The sequence below is a fragment of the Camellia sinensis genome, chromosome 11, assembly GCF_055761805.1.
Source record: "Camellia sinensis isolate YWXY chromosome 11, ASM5576180v1, whole genome shotgun sequence".
NCBI lineage: Eukaryota > Viridiplantae > Streptophyta > Magnoliopsida > Ericales > Theaceae > Camellia > Camellia sinensis.
This window is the reverse complement of record NC_138971.1, coordinates 64,818,425-64,831,384: the sequence shown is the minus strand read 5'-3', so window position 1 is coordinate 64,831,384 and position 12,960 is coordinate 64,818,425. Positions and strand designations below refer to the sequence as shown.

General features: G+C 38.2%; 1 long non-coding RNA gene across 1 annotated transcript; it reads left to right on the top strand.

Moving 5' to 3' along the window:
- The first annotated feature begins 259 nt into the window (after positions 1 to 259).
- LOC114265650 (uncharacterized) lies at positions 260 to 7,859 on the top strand. The gene is made up of 3 exons (XR_014345261.1): positions 260 to 406; positions 1,751 to 6,203; positions 7,549 to 7,859. It is a non-coding gene; the product is annotated as an uncharacterized LOC114265650 (long non-coding RNA).
- Positions 7,860 to 12,960: the final 5,101 nt, after the last annotated feature.

Sequence of the window (12,960 nt, the reverse complement as noted above, 5' to 3'; positions counted from 1 at the left end):
TTACTAAATATTTGTGGGCTTGCTTAGTTATTAAACCAAGAGAATGATTTAATAGGATTTCTTATGGGGATGGGGAAATGTTTGGTTTTTGGTGAAAACACTAGAAATTTAAGGAGTTTTGGAGAACATGAAAATGTTCATAAAAATCCTTTCTTTCTTTAAGTAGAAGATGAATGGGTGTAAATTCCATAATGTATTTTGTAAGACTAGTAATCTTATATATATATATATATATATTGAGTTGGAGAAGTAGGTTTGAAACTTCATGCTGCAAAATATTGTTTGCTCTGTTTTACGTGCTTAACCCTCTAGTATTTCTGGAATTTGTGTTTGATGCCCTTAATGTATAAGTTGTTTACATGTGTAGGGCATAACCTGAGAAGGACAAGCACTCCGTTATAGCACTGTGAGTAGTAGTATCAATATCTGCTTTACATATGGCTAATGATTTTCATTAGCATTTCGTTTACGCAACCATGTTAATGTTTCAAGTATGCAACTATGTTAATGTTTCAAGTATGTATGTTAATGTTCAAGGATGTTCCAAGTATGTAAAGAAAGAAATGGAAAAGATAAAATACCTTCATTCTATAAGACTCTGGGCCTACGGCCATTCAATATAAGTTGTTATGATATGAAACAAAGTGCTACACGGAACTAAGTGCTACGACGTGAGCCACCTCTAGAATCCGTGTGAGACACCTCTTGAGTTCATACAAGAATTTACAAGGGCATTCTTAATGCCAATTTACAAGGGCTTAACGCCAATTTACAAGGGCATTCTTAATGCCAATTTGCAAGGGCTTTATGCCAATGTTTAAGAGCTTTAAGCTACCTTTCAAGGGCTTCATGTCACCTTCCAAGGGCTTTATGCCAATGTTTAAGGGCTTTATGCCACCTTTCAAGGGCTTTATGCCACCTTCCAAGGGCTTTATGCCAATGTTTAAGGGCTTATGCCACACCATTCAAGGGCTTTAAGCCAACCATTATGTTCAAGCTGATATGTTTCAAGAAAGGGCCTATAAAGTGAAACAGACTCAGACAAATCATGTGGACTTTGCATTGTATGCTTAAGTATATGTTTTAAAGTTTGGTAAGCATACATTTTAAAGATCGATAAGTATATATTTTCAAGTTTGGTAAGCATATGTTTAAAGATTGATAGGTATATGTTCTGAAGCTTAGTAAGTATGTGTTTTGAAGCTTAGTAAGTATGTGTTTTGAAGCTTAGTAAGTATATGTTTTGAAGCTTGGTAAGTATCTAAGGCCTTGCGCCACTATGTTAATGGGCTTCGTGTCACCATGATTAAGGGTTTGTGCCACATTATACAAGGATATTAATCCAAACCATTATATTCAAGCCAATATGTTTCATGATAAGATCTAAGTCTATAATGTAAGAACAGATTCAGACTCGCATTGTGAATGCTGCATTAGTATACGAAAGTACATGTTTGAAGCTTTGAATACCAGGTTGGAACTTTACTTGGCATTGTAGAATTTCAGAAATTGCATGGTCCGCTCGAGCGGAGACCCATTTTCAGGAACATTTGAAAAGTTGCATTTAGTTCGTATGTCTATCCTCACTTATTTCCAAAGCATATTAGACACAATTTATGGTTCAATAAATATTGAGATGTTACGAATCCATGTGTATTTCTATTATACAATGTTTCAAGTTAAGCAGTATTTTATTTATGTATTACTATTCACTGAGCTTGGCTCACCCTCTGTATGTCTGTTCCTGTAGGTAACCAACCAGGACGTTCGTCCCCTTTTGTCAACCTTTACGAGTCCAGGCATTAAGCGAGATCATTCGGTTTTGTGAAGCTTTGTTAAGACATTGTCTTGTTTTTTTTTTTTTGATTACTCATTTAAGGTTAAATGTACATGACTTCAATGTTTTTGCATATGCCCAATCTTAGGGCTGGGGCTGTATATGTATATCTATATGACTGATGCTCACAGTATAATTTTGGCCTGTGACTGGTTATTATAATGTATATGATGCATGTGATCCTGGCATATTAGAGGTAGCTCAATGGAGTTTGTTATTATGTTAAATTTTAGTGCTTCCGCCAAGGCCCCATATATTACGTATAGCAGGTTAAGTGTCCGTTTCTGTATGGGTCATGCCCGAACTTTTAGGGGCGAGTTTGGGGCGTGACAGGTGGTATCAGAGCACGAGTTGCTATCTCACACACGGACAATTGAGCTTTAGGATGTCTAGAAAAGACTTAGGCATCATGCATGACATCCTTAGTGCATATGAAAGAAATTGAGAGCAACGATAATGGTATATGTAATGACGCTAACCGCAATGGTTATTCTTCATGTCTGTTATACATTTCTTGTATATATTGTGATTGATTGCTCTGCAGAACAAGGTAAGACCTGCAGATGGGATTAAATCAAGCAAGTTGCGCAGCGGAAGCGTGGTGAGGATTCGAGCTAGTTGGTAAGACAATGTATATGCAAATGATTAGAGGAAATGTGGTTATCATGGGAATAATGATAATATGAATGGGCTTTTAGCATCTGCTTAAGTGACTTGATTAAATTCTAAGTACCGAATATTCCTAAGATCAAAGGAAATGTTGTATGCATGATATTCTTAGTTATGTTTTTCTTGCCATAACCATGTCGAGATTCGTGATTTTAAGAATTTATTGTGTTTGAATATTTTCATAAGATGTGTTTTGTGTAAGGATTGAAATTGTGTTAAGTACGACCGATTCTAAGAAAAAGTCAGGCATGTAGTGACCCCCTAAAGTTGTGAAAAGGATCAAATAATTGTGACTTTGCTTCTTGCTAATGATTTAAATAAATAAGTTATATTGACGAGTTAGTTAAGGATCTTGAAAGAGTATGTAAGTAATATGATTTCGTGAATTAAGGAAGGAGTAGTGTTTGTGTGTAACTGGAATTTGATTATGGGAATCTGTAACCATAATTCTGTCTGTACTCTGCCCTCTGTAATTTGTAATCTGAAACCTGAAATCTGAAATTGTAATCTGTTTTGTTTACGTTACATCTGTAATCTGTAATCGAGATTTCTTATAAGAAATGGCCGAAGAACATGAAGAGCCCCACTTATCTTATAGGTTTGCGTGTATAACACTTATAAAGGGGTAGTTAAGGACTACCGTGAAACCAAATTAAATGAGTGGGATCTGATAATTTACTGCAAGAACGAAAACCCTACCTATGGGTATTAATGATTGAGAAATCATCTCTGTAATATATTTATGTGAAGATATGTAAAGGTTAGATATTGCAATTTGATCCTTTATTGCCTATTGGAAGACCATAATGTAAATTATTCTGTATGACACTGGGCATTTCGACAGAAACAAATAGTTATGGGGGGGATAATCCATAATGATGAAGGGCCAGCGATACGTACGGGGCATCCACTTCCTCTTGCATGTTATACAAATTTGTACAATACGCACTACATGATTAAAGCACTTTACCGTTATACTGTTGAATTTCTAGATATTATGGAACCCTAATGGATGTGATTATGGTATATTTACTGGAATTATGACCCTATAAATGGACTTAACCAGACTTACGTATGTGGGATATTGGAATGATTAAAGGAGAGGCCAACTTAGGAAGAATGTTTCTAAGAGAAGACGTTACGCCTTAAAGTTATGACTGATTAACTGACCGTGATTTTGAATTTGATTCTGGTTTTATTTTCGGATGGCTCCCTACGCTTGAAAAGATAGTTACCTTATATGTTTTTATTGCTCATATCCAAACTTAGGATATTCTGATTAAGTGTCTCTCATGGCGTACTTACAGGAAATTGTACAAATGTATGATGCTAAGTTATGATATTATTGTAACTGTTGGATTTGGACTATGGTTCTCCTTGCGTTACAGTATTTCTTTCCATTATTCTGACTTTGCCCAAATTCGTATGTGTGGTTTTGAGTCCATATAACATTATGAATTTGATATGTTCACGGAAATAGAGAATACTAAGAACAAATGTGAAGCTAGTGACTATATGCTTACGCAACGTATTATGCCTGTTGGAATGATGCATACCTTGTTAAATGGACTGAACCTTGTGGATGGCTTTGGTATTTAATTTCATGATGCATTATATGATATGAATCTAATTACATAATTGATTTTTGTGACGATGATAGACAGTTTGGGTTACCAGCTTATCCCTAAGTGACTTATAATATGGGACTTATCAAGTAATGGGATTTGCATATGAACATAGCAAAGAACATATGACGATTGAAATTAATGCATACTGTGGAATGTATGAATTCTGTGTCTAGGAAAACGAAATCTACTATACTTCTGTATTTAAGAATTGTATGTTCTGTATTTGGGCATTAACACTGTGGAACTTATTGATGGGGAAATATTGAAATGATAGACCCTACCTACTGAGGATTTTCTATCTTACATATTCTACAATGGACTCGTGTAATCTTATCTTCCTTGTCGCAATAAGTGTGGGATTACCCTGTGAATTGTTCGAACCAAAGTATGTAAATATTTATGAAAGAATTGAACAATAATGTGAGACTGAGATTTCTACTTTATCATATGGCAAAACAAGTTTGGAGGACCAAACTTATTTAAGGGGGGGAGAATGTAATAACCCGACCCTCATATTTGTTTCTAGTATATTTTCGATCTGTTATTCTGTGCATTTACTTGCTTTCTGTGAAAAGTGATTTATATCTGTGGCATTTTGATTAGTGTATTTGGAACCTCCCTATTTTATTTTGGGCTATTGATTGTGGTGGTAATATGATGGTAAAGTAAGATTGGATCAAAAACTTTAATTTGAATAATTCGTTTACGACCAACCGTCACTCTTTTGCCCTTTTCTTGTTCCACACTTGGAATTTGGATGTGAGGTTAGAACCATTGGAAAGCTTATTTTCGGGGATTCAATTTGGGCACAAGAATGACCTAAAACGGAGTCCGGATGAGAGAGTTACGCCTGTTTGAAGTTTTCATATCTGTGCTGGAAGCAGAACCGCATGTGCGGGAAATGAGGCGCACGTGCGGCGATGTGTGGGGCAGCAGCTCAAAAACGTGATTTTTGAGTCATTTCTTAGATTTTCTTTTCCTCTATTCTTCTTCCCTCTTCCATGTCCGAAACCCTAGCTCCCAAAACCTTGATTTCCTCCACTTTTCTCAACAAATTAACCATGGATCTTGCATCAAGGATGGAGAATAAGAGGAGATCACCACCTCCTACCGAATGGAATTCCGAAATTTTTGAGGTATGTTGGGGTTCTATTATGGGGTTTAGAGTATGGTTTATGGGTTATGGACCTAGGGTGCCTAATAAATGAGAAGATTTGGAATAAAAAGTAATGGGTTAAGAAGATTTAAAATTGTATTTGAAATTTGTAGATTTCTTAGAAACCCTAGGTTGGTTTTTGATGATAATCCATGATTTGGCCCAAATTGATAGTTGAATCATGAAAGTGGTAGGTTGAATTAGATGTGTTCAAGTTTAATTGTAATTTGGTTATGTTTGAAAATTATGTTTAAATTTTGCGATTGAACTTTGTTAAACGCATTGTAAATTATGTTTTAATAAAAGGGAAATTGGGGAAAAAGATTTATTGATAATGTGGATGATATAAATTCGATTATGGAATGTTGAAATGGAATTTTAAGAATTCCTTTTGAGATATGTTGAATTGTGATGATTATGTGGGATGGTATTAACTATGTTGATATTAATTTTTGTGACCTAAAATGTGAAGTTTTCAAGAATGGGTTTAATCCCAAATCATTTTACTAAATATTTGTGGGCTTGCTTAGTTATTAAACCAAGAGAATGATTTAATAGGATTTCTTATGGGGATGGGGAAATGTTTGGTTTTTGGTGAAAACCTTAGAAATTTAAGGAGTTTTGGAGAACATGAAAATGTTCATAAAAATCCTTTCTTTCTTTGAGTAGAAGATGAATGGGTGTAAATTCCATAATGTATTTTGTAAGACTAGTAATCTTTTATATATATATATATATATATATTGAGTTGGAGAAGTAGGTTTGAAACTTCATGCTGCAAAATATTGTTTGCTCTGTTTTACGTGCTTAACCCTCTAGTATTTCTGCAATTTGTGTTTGATGCCCTTAATGTATAAGTTGTTTACATGTGTAGGGCATAACCTGAGAAGGACAAGCACTCCGTTATAGCACTGTGAGTAGTAGTATCAATATCTGCTTTACATATGGCTAATGGTTTTCATTAGCATTTCGTTTACGCAACCATGTTAATGTTTCAAGTATGCAACTATGTTAATGTTTCAAGTATGTATGTTAATGTTCAAGGATGTTCCAAGTATGTAAAGAAAGAAATGGAAAAGATAAAATACCTTCATTCTATAAGACTCTGGGCCTACGGCCATTCAATATAAGTTGTTATGATATGAAACAAAGTGCTACACGGAACTAAGTGCCACGACGTGAGCCACCTCTAGAATCCGTGTGAGACACCTCTTGAGTTCATACAAGAATTTACAAGGGCATTCTTAATGCCAATTTACAAGGGCTTAACGCCAATTTACAAGGGCATTCTTAATGCCAATTTGCAAGGGCTTTATGCCAATGTTTAAGAGCTTTAAGCTACCTTTCAAGGGCTTCATGCCACCTTCCAAGGGCTTTATGCCAATGTTTAACGGCTTTATGCCACCTTTCAAGGGCTTTATGCCACCTTCCAAGGGCTTTATGCCAATGTTTAAGGGCTTATGCCACACCATTCAAGGGCTTTAAGCCAACCGTTATGTTCAAGCTGATATGTTTCAAGAAAGGGCCTATAAAGTGAAACAGACTCAGACAAATCATGTGGACTTTGCATTGTATGCTTAAATATATGTTTTAAAGTTTGGTAAGCATACGTTTTAAAGATCGATAAGTATATGTTTTAAAGTTTGGTAAGCATATGTTTAAAGATTGATAGGTATATGTTCTGAAGCTTAGTAAGTATGTGTTTTGAAGCTTAGTAAGTATGTGTTTTGAAGCTTAGTAAGTATATGTTTTGAAGCTTGGTAAGTATCTAAGGGCCTTGCGCCACTATGTTAATGGGCTTCGTGTCACCATGATTAAGGGTTTGTGCCACATTATACAAGGATATTAATCCAAACCATTATATTCAAGCCAATATGTTTCATGATAAGATCTAAGTCTATAATGTAAGAACAAACTCTGGCTCGCATTGTGAATGCTGCATTAGTATACGAAAGTACATGTTTGAAGCTTTGAATACCAGGTTGGAACTTTACTTGGCATTGTAGAATTTCAGAAATTGCATGGTCCGCTCGAGCGGAGACCCATTTTCAGGAACATTTGAAAAGTTGCATTTAGTTCGTATGTCTATCCTCACTTATTTCCAAAGCATATTAGACACAATTTATGGTTCAATAAATATTGAGATGTTACGAATCCATGTGTATTTCTATTATACAATGTTTCAAGTTAAGCAGCATTTTATTTATGTATTACTATTCACTGAGCTTGGCTCACCCTCTGTATGTCTATTCCTGTAGGTAACCAACCAGGACGTTCGTCCCCTTTTGTCAACCTTTACGAGTCCAGGCATTAAGCGAGATCATTCAGTTTTGTGAAGCTTTGTTAAGACATTGTCTTGTTTTTTTTTTGATTACTCATTTAAGGTTAAATGTACATGACTTCAATGTTTTTGCATATGCCCAATCTTAGGGCTGGGGCTGTATATGTATATCTATATGACTGATGCTCACAGTATAATTTTGGCCTGTGAATGGTTATTATAATGTATATGATGCATGTGATCCTGGCATATTAGAGGTAGCTCAATGGAGTTTGTTATTATGTTAAATTTTAGTGCTTCCGCCAAGGCCCCATATATTACGTATAGCAGGTTAAGTGTCCGTTTCTGTATGGGTCATGCCCGAACTTTTAGGGGCGAGTTTGGGGCGTGACACATAGTGTGTGAGGCCAATCAACTGAATGCTAGGTTGCCGAGCCATGCTATAACTCATCTCTATCAGATTAAGCCAGGGGCAACGCCAAGCTACGTCAGCAGTAGACCTGTTGGACAGCTAGTTGCATGACCATTCCTCATTTGGGAAATCCACTAGTCGGTGGTGAAAGAAACAGGCTCGAGCTGAGTACCCAGGGGAAGAATCCACTACCTTCAGCTTATCCATAAGCCACACTTGGGAATGGATGAAAGAAAAAAGAGATTAAAGACTAAAGAGATGTATGTTGAGAAAAAAGTGAGAAAAGGGCTTTGAGAGAACAATAGAGCCTGAGTGCCGAATGGTGTTAGAAACACATATCAGAAAGGGTGGGAAACAATATCTGAAGAAGTAGTGGACTCCTCGCGAATCTAGTAGTCTCTTTCCGATGAAAGGCGTCTAAGCCCATCAAATTCTCGGCCAGTGCCAAACCAATGCAACTCTTGCCTTCTTTCAAACCCTGTGCCACTTTGATTAATCTAATGTTGGACCCGCCAAAGCTAGGGCAAGAAGGAAATGAGCAAGCATATACAAGCAGAGGGCATGTTGTCGAAAACCTCGCCAGAGAAGGTCGCCTCTGTCAGCAACATCAGAAAAATGATGAATCAAGCTGGAAATGTCTAGCTCTCCGTTATGGGCCAAGGATCGAGCTTCGCGCAGAGTGAGCCCACACATCCGCCCTAAAGCTTGGGCGTGGCCAAAACGGGGTAAAGGCATGATTTCCTCATCGCACCGGGATTCCATTAAAGCCTTAAATTCTTCAATTGTCGGGCATATTTCCTGTCCCCCGAAGTGAAAGACATGTGTAATTGGGTCCTAACATCGAGCCGTGGCATGAAGGAACAAAAAATAAAGTGCAGAACGGCTCAACAGAAAAAGTGCATTTATGTCGAAACCCCAGAAATTTACCTTTTCCGTGTTGTCTAAAGTTGCTATCCAATTCAAGAGCTTTTAAAAATAAAAAAAAATAAAAAAATGGCTCCATTTGTGGAAGAACTTGCAGCTGAAATGAAGTTCTAGAGAAGAATTCATGAAGCTGAACCTTTTGTAGAAGATAAGGCTGTGAGTGGAAGCCAGCTGTCAACAATCTGGCGATTTTCGCATTTGTGGCCAGCAGTTGGCCGGCATACCACAGTGGTGGCCAGCATGCTACTTTTTGTGGTGGGTAGGCCACTCACTATGGCAGGCAAGCTCTATCTCTGATTGGCAGCCTTCTTTTCAGGCCTGTCATCCACCTTTGTGCTGAACATTGCTGGAAGCTTGGGTTTTGCTTTGATCTTTGTGTGTTTTAAAGTTTTGTTTTGAGTGTTTTTCGTTTTAGCAAGTTTGTTTATTTGTATTAAGTTATTTTTGCTTCTTTCATCAAGTTGTATTTTGTATTTTGTATTCTGATTTTTGGTCAGCTCATTACCGGCTTAAAACCATTGTTTCAATCCAGCGTGTTCTTGGCCAATTCAATTCCATGTCCATTTCATGCAAATATGGTGCTCATGATGAAAAAATGGCAACACTTTTCATAAAAATTGTGAGGTTTTATTCGAATCATGCTTTTTTACAAAAGAGGAGTACAATTTTCAAAGAAAAATAAACCTATCTGAAGCTATATATGTGCTACTACTACCAAACAAAATGACACTATGCAAAAGTAAAAAAAAAATCAGCGCTGGTTGTCTTAGGCCCAAGAGGCCCTCTTCGTCCTCTTCTTCGGAGGGGAGGACTCGGGGGCACTATCTGCATCAACGCCGTTGTTTGAATCAGCGCCGATGTCTGAATCAGTCTATGAGTCATCACCAGAGCTGGCATTGTCTCTGTTCTCTATCCCAGACCCCTCCTTGGCAACATGTAGCACGCGCCCGCGAGGGGCCCTCGCTACAGTTCGGACTCGATTTATGTCACGGTTCTTAATCTGAACCAAATAGTCCCAAATCTGGCAAATCATTTCGAGAAACAAATTTTTGAAAAGAAGTGCCAAACATGGACTGCTTTGCCAGATACAGAGTCGCCACCTAAATATTTTATTTTGGGGAATTTAGGAAACCCTGACTCGGTGCCAAAGGCCACGTGTCCGTCATCACCAAAGTTGCCTTGGCTCGGGAATTTGGGTACGATTGGGGAAGGTCAGCTATGAGCACCCCCTCTCGCCCGATCTGAAGATCGGCCTCTACTAACCATGATATCCGTTTTTGAAAACGTTATGTGTTCTTATTCCGGTTATTAGCCTAGAATTACTATGTTATGCGCACGGCAAACAAGTATAGCCTAGATTGCCTAATTTGGGAATAAGCATGGCATATCCGATTTGTTTTGGAAAAATGTTTTGAAATTTGCTACTCGCAAGTAGGCTAAAACACGGATTTCAATGAGCCATTCCAACTCAAACAATCCAACCTTCACCCATAGGCATTCAAGCAGTTATATCACATAAGCAGCTAGCCTCATGGTAATCATGCTATCATGGCAACACTCACACGCATGCGGTATGCTAAAGCATAAAAGCTCACCTAGTACTCCAAGCTAAAACAAAAACCAGTTAGTAATCACGTGCATGATCCTAGTTCATGTTTTTGAAATGGCTAACGCAACACATGCAAAGATGCAATCCAAACAGGCTCGGCTATCCTAAACATGGCATGTGAAATGCTGCAAATAACATGTACTCAATTTGGGATTGAAAATACGATGCAGTTAGTATGATGCGCCGAGCCCGGTGCATGCGAAACAGATAAATGAATGCAAACATGCTGTCATGCTGTTATGCTAATTTAAATATGCCCTAGTCTACCATCATAAGCAGGTAAATAAAAGGGAAGAAAGACGTGGGATTGGAAGACATGCACACACGCACCCACACTTATTACACAATTGCCTCACTCGGAGGGTCCAAATAAATATTACAGTCCGAATAAATAATACTAGATTAATTATTACAGAATTTCTAATCTAATTAACAAATTAAATGCAGAGAGAAGATGGCCGCAGCCCCCGCCTCGGGATGCGTGAATGATGCATGCTCGATCCATCTTGCCCGGAAACCCATAGCCATAGCACTACTGCCTCTTGCTTCTCTGAAAACTGACAAAGTCCCAAGGGATCTTCAATGAGCACTGCATAACACTGCCGGCTAAGTGAAATGACCACCGGCCATGGTAAAATGCCGTCGACTTCTGATAAAATTATCGGCTATTCGCTAATGGCCGGTCGGCACTAAATGTTGCCGGTCGGCAAAAACTTCCTACAGAAAAAAGTTTTGACAGCAGTAGAGGACAGGTAGTGCATGGCATAAAATTTCAAGCTCATGTAAGCATGGTCATGTTCCCTGTCATGTATTGAACTCAGGGGAGCATGGTCCTTGATCCTTGGGCCATCAATTGCGCATGATAGCCTAAGGGACCAAACTTGCCATTCAATGTAAAATGCATGCAACACAAAGATGAGGACCAAGACCCTATCATGTCAAAGTCAAGGGCCTCGGTGACCGAGGGTTGAGATATGTTTCATCACTTGTAGTATGAACACCTCTCACCGTCACACTAGGTTTGACACCCCAAACCAAGCAATGCAATGCATGTTATGCAAACATGGCTCAAAAATGCAACAAGAAGCTAAGATGCAAAACATGTCAAATGTGATGCAATGCAAACTATCATGCAAACAACATGGTAATGCCACTAGCATGCAACACTACAAGCAATACTACAATGCACACTAGATAGGCAAGTATGTAAAGAGGTGGGCGTGCAACAATGCACAAACCATAAGGATACCACAACATGCAATGTCATGAGCATACTACAAGATGCAAATATATGATCCATGGACTTACACTAAGATGGAGGACCCTCAGCCACACCCCAAAACAGTGGCCAAAAGTGATGGAATGATGGGCAAATACTCATGCAAACTTGCATACCAAAGAGCATAAGGCTAAGGCATAAAAGAAGCCTTCTACCACAACTATCATAACCACATATGGTATAAATGAAACAACCAAAAAAAAAAAAAGAAGAGTTTTAATGCATTAAAACACGCCCCAAAACCCTCATGAATGGCAACCCAAGTGACTTAAACATACAAGCATGCACAATGCCCATTTCAAGGCACAAAACTACAACACCTCGAGGCATAAAAGGATGATAAATGCTGTCATACAAGCATGATATAGGGACTGAAATAGCATGAGAAGTGATTCCAAATCATTTAAACAACCTAACCAAAGCATGCTAATGACTCATTTGCTCAAGGCCAAAATTCTAGAATGCAAAGGAGCTATGTAAAACACGACAAACATGACAAAAACAGTGGCCAACAGACCTAAAGCATGACAAATCATGACCAAAAGCTTCAATATGCTAAGCCAAATCATGAAGATATACTAGGCTAAACACATGGCACGTTTCTAGGCAAGATAAGGAATTACAAAGCAAGTATGAGATGCATGCTAAGGGCTACAAATCCGACCAAAGACAGAGGTATAATATGACTAATAGGCACCCAAAAACCTCTGAGATGGGACCAAACACAACCAAGCATGTATGTTGCCCTTTTAAGCCAAAACAAAAGTAAAAGAAGGACAAAGGGGAGAGGGGTGTCCCTCCCCTACACAAGAGTTCAAAATCACTCCCTCACCACTAAAAATCCACTGGATTTCAGTGGTGAGAAGACCAACACAACAAAGTAAACAAAGCTTAAAGAAAAGGGGACCAAAATAGGCCAAAAGAGGCCTAAGGGGAAGAGTTCGACCCCCAATGCCAAAACGCCCTTAATGAAAGATGTTAAGCATGAAAATACAAGACTTTTTCATGTAGTGCAAGATTGGGGAAACTAAAGCAAATGTCTCACCCTTGAAGAAACCTTGAAGAAGAGATGATCCAACCACTCTCTACTGATCAAAATCAGTCCAAAACCTCAACAAACAACCCTCAATGCCTCTCAATCTCGGAGTAAGGTGTAATGGTGTGT